Genomic DNA, 15,880 nt, shown 5'->3' with positions numbered 1-15,880 from the left:
TGGTTAAAATCTATTTAAAATATCATTAATGCGTTATTTTCTATTCTTAAATTTAGATTTAGGTAGCTCCATGGCAAATATTAATATTACAGATAGGAAATGTAGTTTATTAATAATGTAGTTAAGGTACCCTAGAAAACCAATGCTCCATCACTGATTTTACCTGGGATGATGGTCAGTGTGATAGTCAGAAAACTGATTCTTCCATCACGACCCACAACTTTTCTGGTGGGTCGGGCTGGGAGATGCGTGTGTCGGCCATTTTGCAGGTTCCCTGTGAGCTTTTACGACCCGCACGCATCTTCCAACCGGAGAAAAACGGCGCCGCCGGGAACGTGCAGAAAACCAGTGTGCTGCTGATTTGCATGACTTGACATACCTTAACATGCCATTATCGGGATCAACATGGCAATCTCTGCCCACGTTTACGCCTCCCACCTCTTTGGCGTGATGTCACTTTGGTGCGAATCAGAGTAGGTATATAAAAGCCTCAACCTGGCGTGGCAGCCTTGAACTGGCGTGAGGAGGTAAGTGCTGCTAGCGGAGCGCGGGGGATGTTGCAGGCAGGCCCTGGAGATGCCTGGTGGCCTTCCTCCTGCTATCTTCATGTGTTGGCCCATGGACCACTGATATCTGGGGTGGGGGGGGGCTTCTATTTTTTCACAGCTCTCTGGGTGAAGTTCCGTGAAGGAGTCCTGCTCACTCTTCCCCTCCAGGGCAGCATCGTAGCTCAGAGTGGGAGGCCCCATCAAGGAGTCCTGCTGGTCCCTCCCCTACAGGGCAGCACTGTAGCTCAGTGGGAGGCCCCATCAAAGAGTCCTGCTGACCTCTCCCCTGCAGGCAGCACTGTAGCTCAGTGTGGGAGGTCCCATTAAGAGTCCTGCTGACCCCTCTCCTGCAGGGCAGAGCTGTAGCTCAGTGTGGGAGGCCCCATCAAGGAGTCCTGTTGACCTCCCCTGCAGGGCAGCGCTGTAGCTCAGTGTGGGAGTTCCCGTCAAAGAGTCCTGCTTGTCCCTCCCCTCCAGGGCACTTTGCAGTGGCATTGTCTTGCCGCGGGGTGTGGTCAGGGACTCAACTGAGTGCTGGTGTTCAGGGGTGGGAGAGGAGTGCACCATGTGCTGACTGAGGCCTAAGCAGATGAAGCAGCTGCTGCTCCAGGCCGGGGTGCAGAGGTTCAGACATGGACTGCATGGAATCTGCTGTCACTGGGCACACATCTGGTGCTGCTTTGCAGTCTGTCCCTGCCTTATGGCCTAGACCTGCAACACATGCCTGTAATGGATGTTGCAGTTGCACACAAAGCAATGGCTCAATGGTGCATTGCCCACCACTGCACACTGACCTCCATAATCTGTACCAGCATTTGTCATGATGAGAATCTCACACAACCCTAATCGGGCCACACATGGCACCATGGATTGTGTCGGGTTGCCAGCTCCCACAAGTGGGGATGCTGGTCCAAGTGAGGGATTGGGGTGGTGCTGGCACTATGCAGCCAATGAGAAAAATCCATCATTTTATGCTCTTTCCAAAACCCACTGTGCAGATGGATCTCAGTTTGCTCGATAAGGAGCTGGCCATGGTGGTGGCAGCAGGGGCGGAGGAGGAGGAGGCGGCTCAGGAGGTGGCGGGTGTGGAGAGATCATCGCAGGAACAGCCACTACCAGTCCCTCAGGAAGGAGGGCAGGGGGCTGCCGCAGAGGGCCAGGAGGTGGGTGAGCAGGCTCCCGAGAGGGTGCACAGAACGTGGAGAGTGCTGAGGCCAAGGAGGTACAGGGCCCACAATTCTTTTGAGGCCCTCCGGAGATATGCCGTCGCCGGCTGCGCCTCTCCAAGACTATGGTGCGACACATTTGTGAAGTGCTTGCACACCAGGCACCTCAGGGGAGGGGCGGCCACCCGCTCCCTGTGAACGTGAAGGTGAAGGCTGCCCTGAATTTCTATGCCTCTGGATCAATCCAGGCACCTAGTGGCGACCTAGCTGGGATCTCCGAGGCCTCCGGGCATAGATGTGTGCGGCAGATGCCCTGCATGCCCAGGCAGGGCAGTACATTCATTTTGATGTGGGCCATGCACAGCAGAAGGTCCGGGCTCTCGGCTTCGCTTTCATCGCTGGGATTCCCAATGTGCAGGGAGCAGTGGATGGACACACATGCCTTGCGGGCCCCCCATGCAGGGCCGCAGCAATTTGTGAACAGGAAAGAGTTCCACTCCCTGAATGCCCAAATTGTCTGCGACCATCGGCTCAAGATCATGCAGGTCGATGCACACCACCCAGGGAGTGTCCATGATAGCTTTGTGCTCAGGCAGTCGGACATCCCTGGGCCCTTTGAAGACCAGCCCAGGCTCCTGGAATGGCTACTAGGTGACAAGGGTTACCCGCTAAGGTCATGGCTGATGACGCCTGTGCGGAGGCCCAAGACCGAGGCAGAGACCCGCTACAACAGGGCCCATGCAGCCACCCGGTCTGTCGTAGAGCCGTGTATCAACCGGGGTGCGGGGGAGTGGGGTGGGGGGCAATACTCAGGGCTCCTAATCAGCTGCTGTATCCGGGGGGGTGCAATACTCAAGGCTCCCATTCAAGAGAGGGAATGCTCGCAAGCTGGGGTTGTGCAAGTTCTCTGCAGGGCAGCACCGAGGACAATATGTTCACGGGATGGAGGGATTGGGTACTCGCATTATCTGGATCCATGGGGGCATGGGGTGAGCAGGCAGCCGTGTCTGTGTGTGGGGGAAGACGGGGGTGGGAGCAGCGATGTCTGTATGGGGGAGGGGAGCCAGCGATGTCTGTATGGGGGAGGAGGGCCAGCGATGTCTGTATAGGGGAGGGGAGCCAGCGATGTCTGTATGGGGGAGGAGGGCCAGCGATGTCTGTATAGGGGAGGGGAGCCAGCGATGTCTGTGGGGGATTGTGGAGGCCAGCGATGTCTGTGGAGGGGATTTTGAGGCCAGCGATGAGGCCAGTGATGTCTGTGGGGGGGTTGTGGGGGCCAGCGATGTCTGTGGAGGGTTGTGGAGGCCAGTGATGTCTGTGGGGGGGTGTTGTGGAGGCCAGCGATGTCTGTGGGGGGGGTTATGGAGGCCAGTGATGTCTGTGGGGGGGGGGTTGTGGAGGCCAACAGGGTCTGTGGGGGGGTTGTGGGGGCCAACAGTGTCTGTGGGGGGGTTGTGGGGGCCAGCGATGAGGCCAGCAATGTCTGTGGGGATTGGATGGCAGTGATCTGGATGCTGCGAAGTCTTTTCAGAAATCTCCCAGTGATGTGCGCATGCGGGGATTCCCTCTCATCCCGTCGATTTCAGGCTCTTTGGCGTGAATAAGCCCCACCCCCTGAGCTTTTAATGATACTCACGATTGTGACCTCTGCAGTGCACAGAGTGGGGAGATTCAGGTTTGAAGTTGCACTGAAAAAACAGTTGTGATCTAGAACAGTTTTCCCACCAATTCAGCACTTTAGGGAGAATCATCCCCCTGGTTTCAAATCCCTCCAGGATTTACACATAAATTTAGAGTTCAAATGTAAAGTAACGGGACTGCTGCATTGTTAGAGCTGCCATCCTTTAGTTAAGAAAATAAACTGAGGTTCCCATCATTAAAATGAACCTATGGAGTATGTAGAGCTCTTTGAAATGGTGGGAGATCTCCTGACATCCTGGCCAACATTCAACCAAAACCAACAAGAGCAGATCAACTGGTCCTTCATTTAATTGTTGCTTTCGGCATCTACTCACAATCTGGCAGAAACTGGAGTTAAACTGAATATCTTATTACCATAACAATAACCATCAATGCAATATTGAAATGTTGCACTGGCCTCTTCTGAGGCCTGATTTAAGAGCAGTAAAATTTTAATTTACGTCCAGACCATTCACTTGAATTAGGAGTGTTTTATACTGCCAAGAACTTCAGAGTTATTTTTAAAGGCATTTAATTTCCCAAGAAGTTAACTTAATTCCATAAAATATAATTTGAGGTATCAAAGAAAAGCTTGAAGGATTACCATATTGTCGTATTTTACTGAGATCTTTTACTGCTGTAATATCGAAATCTCTAATAGATATTCAGCAAGACAGTACAGTTTGTCAAAGAGGTTTCAATGAGGAAAGTGGTCAAGAGGCAGGGAGATTTAGGGAAAGAATCCTAGAGCTTAAGGCCTTGGTAGCTGATGGCATTGCTGCCAATAGCAGAGAGATATCATGCAGGGTTATAGGGCTGGAGGAGATTACAGAGATAAGAAAGGATGAGGTCCTTTGGGGTCTTGTAAACAAGGACCAGAATGTTAGAATCAAGGTATTGCTTAACTAATGAAGGTCAACCAGCACAGGGATCATGATGGGTGAACTGGACTTGATGTGAGTTAGGACACATATGGTCATGCTATCAGTTCTCTTCAAAAGTATTAACTCACTTCAAAATCATATTGCAACAGCAGAGAGCGTGGTCATTTGGACCATCGGGCGGAATCTTATGGCCGTTCACGCCGGTGGGGTTTTCTGGTCCAGCTGCAGCGAATGGAGATTTGGCTGAGCACCAAATTCTCTGTCCTCACTTGCAGTGGCACATGAACAGCCGGTAAAATCGCGTCCAAGATTCTTTGCTGACTCCCAAATTAGCAACTCATCTGGTGTGAATTCCCCACCCTCTCCCCGCAACCATACACCTTCATCCTTTTCAGGTATTAATTCAATTCCCTCTCGAATGCCTTGATTGAATCTGCTTCCTCCACATTATCAGGAAGTGCATTTCTGATCTAAGAACTCACTGCGTGAAAAGGTTTCTCCTCAAAGTTCCATTGTTCCTTTTAAATTATATTAAATCTGTGCCCTCTCGTTCTTGACCTTTGCACCAGTGGGAACAGTTTTTCCCTACCTGCTCTGTCTAGACCCCTCATGATTTGGAATAACTCTTCCAAATCTCCTCTTAACCATCTCTTATCTAAGAAAGGCACCCCAACTTTTCCAATCTCTTTACATAACTGAAGTTCCTCATCCCTGGAAGCACTCTCATGATTTTTTTCTGCACTCTCTTTAATAGCTTCACGTTTCTACCTGCTGAATGCCATCAGTTTTGCCTATTTTGCTAGCTTTCAGGGCCTGACTTAGCTATCATCAATGCTCATGTTCAACCTGAGAAAATCATATTGCTTCAAATAGATATGACTACAATATAAACCATCTATAATTTATCCTTGATTACATCAAAACCCACACCAACAGAAATTTTGAAATAGAACATAGAAACAAAGAAAATAGGAGCAGAAGTGTGCCATTCAACCCCTGCTCCTCAATTCAACATGATCATGGTTGATCCTCTATATCCTGGGTGTGCAAGTCCACAGATCTTTGAAGGTGACGTCACAGGTGGAGAAGGTGGTGAAGAAGGCATATGGCATGCTTGCCTTTATAGGACGGGGCATAGAGTATAAAAGTTGGGGTCTGATGTTGCAGATGTATAGAACGTTGGTTCGGCCGCATTTGGAATACTGCGTCCAGTTCTGGTCGCCACACTACCAGAAGGACGTGGAGGCTTTGGATAGAGTACAGAGGAGGTTTACCAGGATGTTGCCTGGTATGGAGGGGCTTGGTTATGAGGAGAGATTGGGGAAACTGGGGTTGTTCTCCTTGGAAAGACGGAGGATGAGGGGAGATTTAATAGAGGTGTATAAAATTATGAAAGGCATAGATAGGGTGAACGGTGGGAAGCTTTTCCCCGGGTCGGTGGTGACGTTCACGAGGGGTCATAGGTTCAAGGTGAAGGGGGGGAGGTTTAACACAGATATCAGAAGGACATATTTCACACAGAGGGTCGTGGGGGCCTGGAATGTGTTGCCGGGCAAGGTGGTGGAGGCGGACACACTGGGAACGTTTAAGACTTATCTAGACAGCTATATGAACGGAGTGGGAATGGAGGGATACAAAAGAGTGGTCTAGTTTGGACCAGGGAGCGGCGCGGGCTAATTGTTCCTTGTTTCTCGTGGAAGTGGAAATGACTAGGGTTGGGAAGCATTTTCCGATCAGGGCCATTGTGATCTCCTGGACTCGTTTCGATCGCCTCAGGGGGTCGGAGAGGAATTTCCCAGATTTTTTTTCCCCCATATTGGCCCTGGGGTTTTTCACTCTGGGTTTTCGCCTCTCCCTGGAGATCACATGGTCTGGAATGGGGGGGTGGGGGTGAGTTAATAGGTTGTAATGAACAAATCATCGTAGCTGTGGGGGACAGCTCGGTGGATAGGATATTGGTATGTAGATAGGCTGGAAAATTGGGCGGGGATCCTGGATTCGATCCTGGACCGGGGAGCAGCGTGGGCTTGGAGGGCCGAAGGGCCTGTTCCTGTGCTGTATTGTTCTTTGTTCTTTGATCAGCACCATACTCCCGCACTCTTCCCATACCCCTTGACACCTTTAGTCTCTATTTCCTTCTTAAATATATTTAGTGACTTGACCTCCACAGCCTTCTGTAGTTGAGAATTCCACAGGTTTAACACCCTCTGAGTGAAGAAATTTCTTCCCATGTCAATCCTAAATGGCCTACCCCGTAACCTGAAACTGTGAGCCTTTGCTCAAGGCCCCCAGCCGGGGGAAACAACATCCCCGCATCAAGTCTGTCCAGAGCTGTCAGAATTTTATTCGCTTCAATAGGATCGCCTCTTATTCTTCTAAATTCCTGTGAATACAGGCCTAGTTGACCCAATTTTCCTCATAGGTCAACCCTGCCATTCCAGGAATCAGTCTGGTGATCCTTTGCTGCAATCCCTCTTTTGGCAGTATATCCTTTCTCAGGTAAGGAGACCAAAATAGCACACAATACTCCAGTTATGGTCTACCAAGGCTCTGTACAGTTGGAGTAAGGCATCCTTGCTCCAGTACTAAAATTCTCTTATGAGGCCAACAGACCACTTGCTTCCCAGCTCCCTTTGTATATCAACATTTTCCAATCTATCACCATTTAAATAATATTCTGTCATTCTGCTTTTCCTACCAAAGTGGATAACTTCAAACATCCACATTATATTGCATCTGTCATGTATTTACCCATTCATTCAACTTGTCTAAATTGCATTGAAGTCTCTTTATATCCTCCTCACCACTCACATTCCCATCAAGCTTTGTATCATCAGCAAACTTGGAAATATTACATTTGGTTCACTCATCCAAATCATTGATGTATATTACGAATAGCTAGAGCCCAAGCAGTTATCCCTGTGGTACCCCACGAGTCACCGCCACCACTCCAAAAAGAGATGTTTATTCCTACTGTTTCCTGCCTAACCAATTCCCAATCCATGCCAACATATTATCCCCAAAACAATGTGCCTTAACTTTGTACACTAACGTCTTACGTGGGACTTTATCAAAAGTTTTCAGAAAATCCAAATACACCACATCCATTGGTTCTTCCTTATCTATTCTACTAGTTACGTCCTCAAAAAACTCCAATAGGTTTGTCAAACATGATTTCCCACTCATAAATCCAAGCTGACTTTGTCTAATCCTGTTGATACTTTCTAAGTGTCCTATTATGTATGAGATTTACTCATGGATTAATAAGAGACCACAAGATAATTGGAGTAAACTGGAACTGTTTATGAACACATCTTGTCTCCAGCACAGTCAGCAGAAAAGTGGCTTGACAAGCTCTACCCACAGTGGAGCTTGTGTCCCAGGTCACCTGACCCAATCTCTTAAAAAGGCATGCTCTAACATACATTAGGGCGGCACGGTAGCACAGTGGTTTGCACTGCTGCTTCACAGCTCCAGGGATCTGGGTTCGATTCCCGGCTTGGGTCACTGTCTGTGTGGAGTTTGCACATTCTTCCTGTGTCTGCGTGGGTTTCCTCCGGGTGCTCCGGTTTCCTCCCACAGTCCAAAGATGTGCGGGTTAGGTGAATTGGCCATGCTAAATTGCCCCTTAGTGTCCCGGGATGCATAGGTTAGAGGGATTAGCGAGTAAATATGTGGGGATATGGGGATAGGGCCTGGGTGGGATTGTGGTCGGTGCAGACTCGATGGGCCGAATGGCCTCTTTCTGCACTGTAGGGTTTCTATGATTTCTATGACATAATATTCCTCCCCTCCTACTTCAAAACCCCCCAAAATAACATGTATACATTTTTAACACAAATATATAATGATGCAACCAAACATATATATAATATATATATATATATAATATATATATTATATATATGTTTGGTTGCATCATTATATATTTGTGTTAAAATAATATATATATATATACACAATTCAACTATATACAAGAACATGGACATGAACTGTGAATACGATATCCACTTAAATGTCCACATAGATATAATCACTCTATCTGAAAGATGACAGTTCCTGGACGAATGTCTCCTTGCCTCAGGAGTCTTCTCGGGTGTTATTCCCTGAATTTCTGGAAGCTCTTGAGCATCCTCTCTCGCTTGGTTACTGTCTCCAGTAGACTCTGCCAACGTTTCCTCTCTGGGGAAAACTACCTCTGTTTCAGGAACACTAGACTCAGTTGGTTTCTCTGGCTCCACCTGTAAGAATTCTGGATCAGGGAGGACTTCCTCCCTTTGATGTGGGGTGGTCATCAGCTGATCTGTGTGCTTCCTTCAGACCCATCGACAAACCTTTCTGTCTGGCGGGAAGGGTGGTATGGAGCCGACCTCACCTTGGTGTCGGACTCATTGGTGGTTGAGATATTCCTTGAACTCCTTCGTCACAAACAGTGACCCGTTGTCGCTTGCCACTTGTTCGGGACTCCCAAATCGAGCAAACAATTTGTTGAGTCGATCTATAGCTGCCTCTGCGGCCATCGACTGCATAATTGCTACCTCTGGCCACTTTGAGTGGATATCGATCACTACCAATCGTATTTTTCCTTCCACTGGACCTTCAAAGTCTATATGGATCTTTTGCCAAGAAGCTTCAGGCCATTTCCATGGGTGGAGGGATGACAACGGCGGTGCCTTCTGTACCACAGTGCATGATTCACAAGAACCTGCCCTTTCCTCGATCTGGGAGTCTACACTCGGTCACCAAAAATAGTTCCCGGCAATCTCCTTCATTTTCACCACCCTTGGACGCCCGTGTTCCAGCACCTTTCCTCTCATTCTCCACAACAGACATAGTCTGTTACGGACAACTCCACCTCCTGGACAAGTAGGGACGGAAATCAAACTGATTTCTATGAATAGTCTTCTCTCATAAGTTTTAATCCATTACTTAAGACTGGGTTGTTTCTTGTGGCGTTTCATACCTGGGCTGCGGACACTGATGCCTTATCATCCAGGTGAAAGTACATAATTTTCAAATGCCATTCAGGAACATCCATTCCTCCAGGGAGAGCCTTAAAAGGGCATCAGTGTTGACCATGCTTTTCTGATTGATGATCCTGTATGTCGTAGGAGTATGCTGGTAAAAGTAGTGCCCATTTTTGTAAGTGTGCTCCTGCCCTGGATGGTATTCCGGTATATGGCCTGAAAATGGTGGTGAGGGGCTCGTGATTCGTTAACAGCACAAAATGCTGGCCTTATAGGAAATTTGGGTGAATTTCTTCACCCAAATACGATACTCAACCCTTCTTTCTTGGCCAGGTCATATTTTTCCTCTACCTTGATGCAAAGGCAATGGGTCTTTCTTCTCCATTAGACAATGGGCCCTATTTTACCATTGCCTCGCGCCCGTTTTAACGTGGTAAAGTCGGGTGAGAAGCCATTATCGCGATCTGCACCCGCATCCGCGCAGATTATCACTTTACCGAAACCCGGGAATGGCGGCGATTCGATTCGCGCCCAAAATGGGCGCAACGACAATTTAAATGCATTTGCATGCATTTAAATTGAATTAATGAACTGCCTGCCCAACTTTATCAGCATTTCCCCCTTTACCACCGCGTTTGCCAATCTGGAACTGCGCCGTAATGGACCTGCTAAATCAAAGTCTGAAACGGACGCTCCAGCTTCTGAAAGGTGCGTTCAGTGTTTCCAACGGCTCTCTGACTCAGATCAGTGGTGGGGCAGGAAGAGGGAGGCGGGTCAGATCATTCTCTGATTGGGGGGGGGGGGGTGGGGAGGAGGGGAGTGAGGCCAGATCGTTGTCTGGTTGGGGGCGGGGGGGGGGGGGGGGGGGGGGGGGGAAGAGGAGAGGAGGCGGGTCAGATGTATCTCTGGGGGGTGGGGGAGGGGGCCGACCGTTGTCTGGTGGTAGGGGCGGAGGGCTGATCGTTGTCTGATGGGGAGGGAAGAGGAGGCGGGTCAGATGTTCCTCTGGAGGGGAGGGGAGGGGAGGGGGAGTGAAGCCAGACCATTCTCTTGGGGGGGGGGGGGGGGGGGTGAAGCCAGTTCATTGTGGGGGGGAGGGGGGAGCAGATCGTTGTATGGTTTGGGGGGGGTGGGGGGGGTGAGGCCAGACCATTTACTGGGGTGGGGGGGGTGAGGCCAGATCGTTGTCTGGGGGGGTGGGGGGAGGAGGGTAAGATGTATCTCTCGGCGGGGGGGGGAGGCCCGATTGCTCACTGGTCGGGGGGCGGGGCAAATGGATCTCTGGTGGGGGGGGGGGGCAGAAGGGTCTCTGGTGGTGGGGGGCAGATGGGTCTCTGGCGGTGGGGGGGCAGATGGATCTCTTGTGGTGGGGGGGGCAGATGGATCTCTGGTGGGGGGGCAGGGGGGTCCGCTGCCACTCTGCGGGCGATCGGTCTGTATAGTGGGGGGGGGTTGGATAAGGGGGACAGTGATGTGTGTGGGTAGTGGGGGGGTGGATAAGGGGGACAGTGATGTGTGTGGGTAGTGGGAGAGTGGATAAGGGGGACAGTGATGTGTATGGGTAGTGGAGGGGGGTGGATAAGGGGGACAGGGATGTGTGTAGGTAGCGGGGGGTGGATAAGGGTGACAGTAATGTGTGTGGGTAGCAGGGGGGGGTGGATAAGGGGGACAGTGATGTGTGTGGGTAGTGGGATGGTGGATAAGGGGGACAGTGATGTGTGTGCACCCTCGTTCCTGCTTGTCGCTCCCGGGCCGCTTTCTTCGGCCCAGGAGCGATCTGACACAGGCGCGCTTTTTCAAAATTTTTTCAAACTGAGCATGCGCAGTTCAAAGCACAGATCGTTTCGGCTGCGCTAAGCCCTGCCCACAGCGCGAATAGGACTGGAGATGGCTGAGAGCGTATGGGGGCGCCTGAAAGCAGATTTCTAAGTCAGATCTGCATTATGCCCAGATTCGGCACTTAGAATGAAAATGGTAAAATCAGGCCCAATGTGTGTTACAATGTAGCGCCAACCCCATAAGGCAAGGCATCACAGGCGAATTGCTGTGGCAACTTCAGGTTGAAATGGATTAGCACTTCTGACCTTCATAAAGTTTGTTTTACCTCCCGGTAAACCTCTTCACACGCTTGAGTCCATCTCCACGGTCAGTCTTTACCAAGCAGTCAGCGTAACGGTTTAAGCACAGTGGCCAGATCTGGCATGAATTTATTATTGTCATAATAATTGACCAACCCCAGGAACAATCACAACTGTGATACTTTCTCTGGTCTAGGAACTTTCATAATGGCATCCATTTTCTTGAGTGCCTTGTGTAGTCCCTCACTATCAGTGAGGTGGCCCAGGTATTCAATCAAATCTTTAAAGAATTTGCACTTTTCTTTCTTTACTTGCAGGCCATGCTTTTGCAACCTTCTGTGGGTCGTTTCAAAGATTCTTTAAATGCTCCTCTTTGGTGGAACCCATCACTAAAATATCATCCATGTAACACTGGACCCCAGGTAACCCACTTAGAATCTGATCCATTGCTCTCTGGAACAGGGCTGGTGCCGACGTGATGCCAAAGGGAAGGCGTTTATTGTGGGAAAGCCCGCGATTATCATCAGACGTGGTTGGGACTCTTCCATAACCTCCATTTGGAAATAGGCCTGAGAAAAGCCCATCTTCAACAATTTCTTCCCTCCTGCCAATCCGCTAAGCAGGTTCTCAATAAGAGGAAGTAGGTATTGATCCGCACACAGCACTGGGTTGATGGTGACCTTGAAGTCCCCACAGATTCTCACCGTGTAATCTTCAAGACTGGAACATTTAGGTCGGTTCCAGCACCCCCATGCTCAACAGTTGTTCTAATTTGGCCTCCACCTTCAGCCGAATGGCATATGGTACCGGATGCGCCTCTGAAGTCTCTGACTTCAGTTGAGTTTTAATCTCGACCACTTTCATCTCACCCAGGGTCCCTTTAAACACGTCCTTATATTTCTCCAGGACGTCCAGTAAACTCAAATCCGCCAGCCTGTTGAACACACCTCAGTTTAATTTTAATTTCTGCAGCCAGGAGCCTTTAATCAAGGTAGGGTAGTCGTCCTTGACCACGTACAATGGTAGCTCCGCACACTGGTCCCTCAGTTGCATTTTCACCAGTACACCTGGTGAATAACAAGGACGCTTGTTAGGGGAGGCGATGGCCTAGTAGTATTATCGCTGGACTATTAATCCATAATCCAGAAACTATGCCATTGTTCTGGAGACCCGGGTTCGAATCCCGCTACAGCAGGTGGTGGAAGTTGAATTCAATAAACAATATCACAAATTAAGAATCTACTGATGACCATGAAACCATTGTTGATTGTAAGAAAAACCCACCTGGTTCACTAATGTCTTTTAGGGAAGGAAATCTGCCATTCTTACCTGGTCTGGCCTTTATGTGACTCCAGAGCCACAGCAATGTGTGGTTGACTCTTAACAGCAGCACCCAGGGATGGGCAATAAATGCTGGCCAGCCAACGATGCCCGTTTCCAACAAATGAATAAAAATACTTATGACATACTCCTATTTATTGACTACAGCTCAGCCTTCAACACCATTATACCAACAAACCTATCTCCAAACTCCATGGTGCAGGTTTTGGTCCTCCCTCTGTGACTGGATTCTAGATTTCCTAGCCCACAGACCGCAATAAGTAAGGATAGGTAACAACACCCCTTCCACGATTATCCTTAACATCAGTCCCCTGCAAGGCTGTGTCCTCAATCCTTATACTCTTATGACTGTATGGCCAAATTCCGCTCAACTCCATTTTCAAGTTTGCTGACACCACAGTAGTGGGTTGGATCTCAAACAATGGTGAGACAGAGTGTAGGAAAGAGATAGAGAATATGGTGAAATGGTGTGATGACAATAATCTCTACCTCAATGTCAGTAAAATGAAAGAGATAGTCATCGACTTCAGTAAGCGTAGTGAAAGACATGCCCCTGTCGACATCAACTGTGATGAAGTGGAAATGTTCAAGAGCTTCAAGTTTCTAGGTGTGCAGATCACCAACAACCTGCTCTGCAACTGTTAAGAAAGAGCACCAACGCCTCTACTTTTTTAGGAGGCTAAGGAAATTCGGCATGTCCACTACGACTTTCACCAATTTTTACAGAAAGCACCCTTTCCAGATGTATCACAGCTTGGTATGGCTCCTGCTCTGACCAAGACCGCAAGAAACGTAGCCCAATCCATCACGCAAACCAGCCTCCCATCCATTGACTCAGTTTACACTTCCCGTTGCCTCAGGGAAGCAGCCAGCATAATCAAGGACCCCACACACTCCAGACATACTCTCTTCCACCTTCTTCCGTTGGAAAAAAGATACAATAGTCTCAGGTCACGCACCAACTGACTCAAGAACAAGTTCTTCCCTGTTGCCATCAGACTTTTGAATGGACCTACCAAATATTAAGCTCATCTTTCTCTATACCCTATCTGTAACTGCAACACTATATTCTGCACCCTCTCCTTTCCTTCTCCCCTATGTACTCTATGAACAGTATGTTTTGTCTGTATAGCATGCAAGAAACAATATTTTTCACTTTATCTGAATTCATGAGACAATAATAGATACTCTCTCAGTGGCAACCCTTGCTCCGTATAAGTACGTAAAGTGATTTTGAACGGCTTCAATGGCAGTGTTTTCAATCTGTCTCTGTACTGAGTCCAGAATCAGCGATACCACTGATCCCATATCCACTTCCATTTTAACTACCTTCCCTTTTATCTTGGAAAGAACCCAGAATCTATTGGCTTCTCCTCGAACGGATGATATATTAAGCCGGAGTTCTGGAGATTTAAGTTCCTCTGCAAATTCGGCGGACTCCCTGTCCCCCTCTTGGTTGTCCCCCTCAGGTTCGTCTCTCCCCAACTCCCCTTTTCCTTTTTCAGTTCCGCCCTACAATTTTGGGCAATGTGCCCCACCCGCTTACACCTGCAGCATTGGGCTTCACTAGTCCAGCACAATGACTCTATGTGGCCAGGCTTGCCACAGTTACGGCATTCTGCAGTTGACACCAGCTTCTGCTGCGCTTCAGCTACTTTGTGCGCCTGGGCACTGACACCCAACTGTGTTTGCATGGGCTCCATAGCAGCAGCTATTTCAAAAGCCATTTTAAAGTCTAAGATCTTTTTTGTCAAAAATTTCCATTGGATTGCTTTGTTGCGGATCCCACAAACAAACGGTCCGGGGTTTCTTGCAGGAACCCACCAAATTCACATTGCTCTGTTTGTCTTTTTAACATGGCCACAAATTGCGTGATGGATTCTTCTTCCAATTTTAAAAATAAAATCAGAAATGTTCTGCTAACATAAGTGGCTTTGGGCATAATGTTTCCTTAGTATCTTGCACAACTCTGCTCGAGGTTTCTCTGCGAGCTTTTCAAGTTTTGTGAGACTTCTTAATGTAACGAACATCTTATTGCCTATGGTACTCAGGAAGACTACGACCACAAGTTTTTCCTCTTCATTACTGGCTTTTAAATGTGAATGAAAATGCTCCGTGTTTAGCGTCCAGCTCTCCATGTCTTCATTGAATGGCCCTATTGTCCTGAACTGGCTCACCATTTTCAGTTCCCGCTGGTGGGAGTTCTTTTCCGCTTTTACGTTCTGTAGCTGCTTTTCACGTGCTTTTGCCACTCTTCGCACACATTGCGCTGCTGCTCCCCCACCGACTGTACTCTCCTACTCTTCCCATTGAGTGCAGCCCGAGTCCCCTCGTGACCGCTTGCCCCACGATGGTCTCGGTGCTCTCTGGTGGAAAATTTCCTCTCCTATTACTGGCCTCTGAATGTAGCTCGAGTTCCCTTGCGACCACTGCCTTTAGCCCGTTTCCCAGTACCTCTTTAGTGATATCGAATGCAGTTCACGTTCCCTCGCGATCGCTTCCCTTGATGCCTAGGCCTGTTCCCACGTGTCCACCCTGGTACCATGGTGATTCGTGCCATTTTCACAATCTAAGACAACATCAATCTTTCTCCCTTCTTCCGAAGAATCAGCGGTGACACACAGTCTGTGGGCCATGTCAACCTCGTCGCCAGCCAGTTATTATGTGAGGTCTACTCATGGATCAATAGGAGGCCACGAGGCAAGTGGAATAAACTAACTGGAACTGCTTATTAACACATCATATCTCTAGCACAGTCAGCGCAAGACTGGCTTGGCAAGCTCCACCCAGAGAGGAACTTGTGTCCCGGGTCACCTGACTCGTTCTCTTAAAGGGGTATGCCCAACATACATATTAACATCCTTTAAAATAGACTCTAGCATTTCTCTACTACTGATGTTAGGCTAACCAGTCTGTAATTCCCTGTTTTCTTCCTCCTTTTTTAAATAGTGGGATTACATTTGCCATTCTCCAATCTGCTGGGATTGTTCCAGAATCTATAGAAGTTTGGAAGATGACGAACAATGTCCATTATTTCCATAGCCACCTCCTTTAGTACTCTGGGATGTAGCTATCAGACCCTGGAGATTTATTGGCTTTCAGTCCCATTAATTTCTCCAGCACTATTTTTTTATTAATACTAATTTCCTTCAATTCCTCCTTCTCAACAAACCCTTGGTTCTCCAGAATTTCTGGGAAGTTATTTGTGTCTTCCTC

The 15,880-nt window shown here is 48.6% G+C and overlaps 1 protein-coding gene across 1 annotated transcript in view; it reads right to left on the bottom strand.

Moving 5' to 3' along the window:
- meiob (meiosis specific with OB-fold) overlaps positions 1-15,880 on the bottom strand; it is a 156,651-nt gene that overhangs the window by 28,642 nt on the left and 112,129 nt on the right. The window lies entirely within an intron of this gene.

Source organism: Mustelus asterias, chromosome 23 (assembly GCF_964213995.1).
Source record: "Mustelus asterias chromosome 23, sMusAst1.hap1.1, whole genome shotgun sequence".
In the NCBI taxonomy this organism is placed as follows: domain Eukaryota; kingdom Metazoa; phylum Chordata; class Chondrichthyes; order Carcharhiniformes; family Triakidae; genus Mustelus; species Mustelus asterias.
This window is presented reverse-complemented; position numbering and strand designations above follow the sequence as displayed.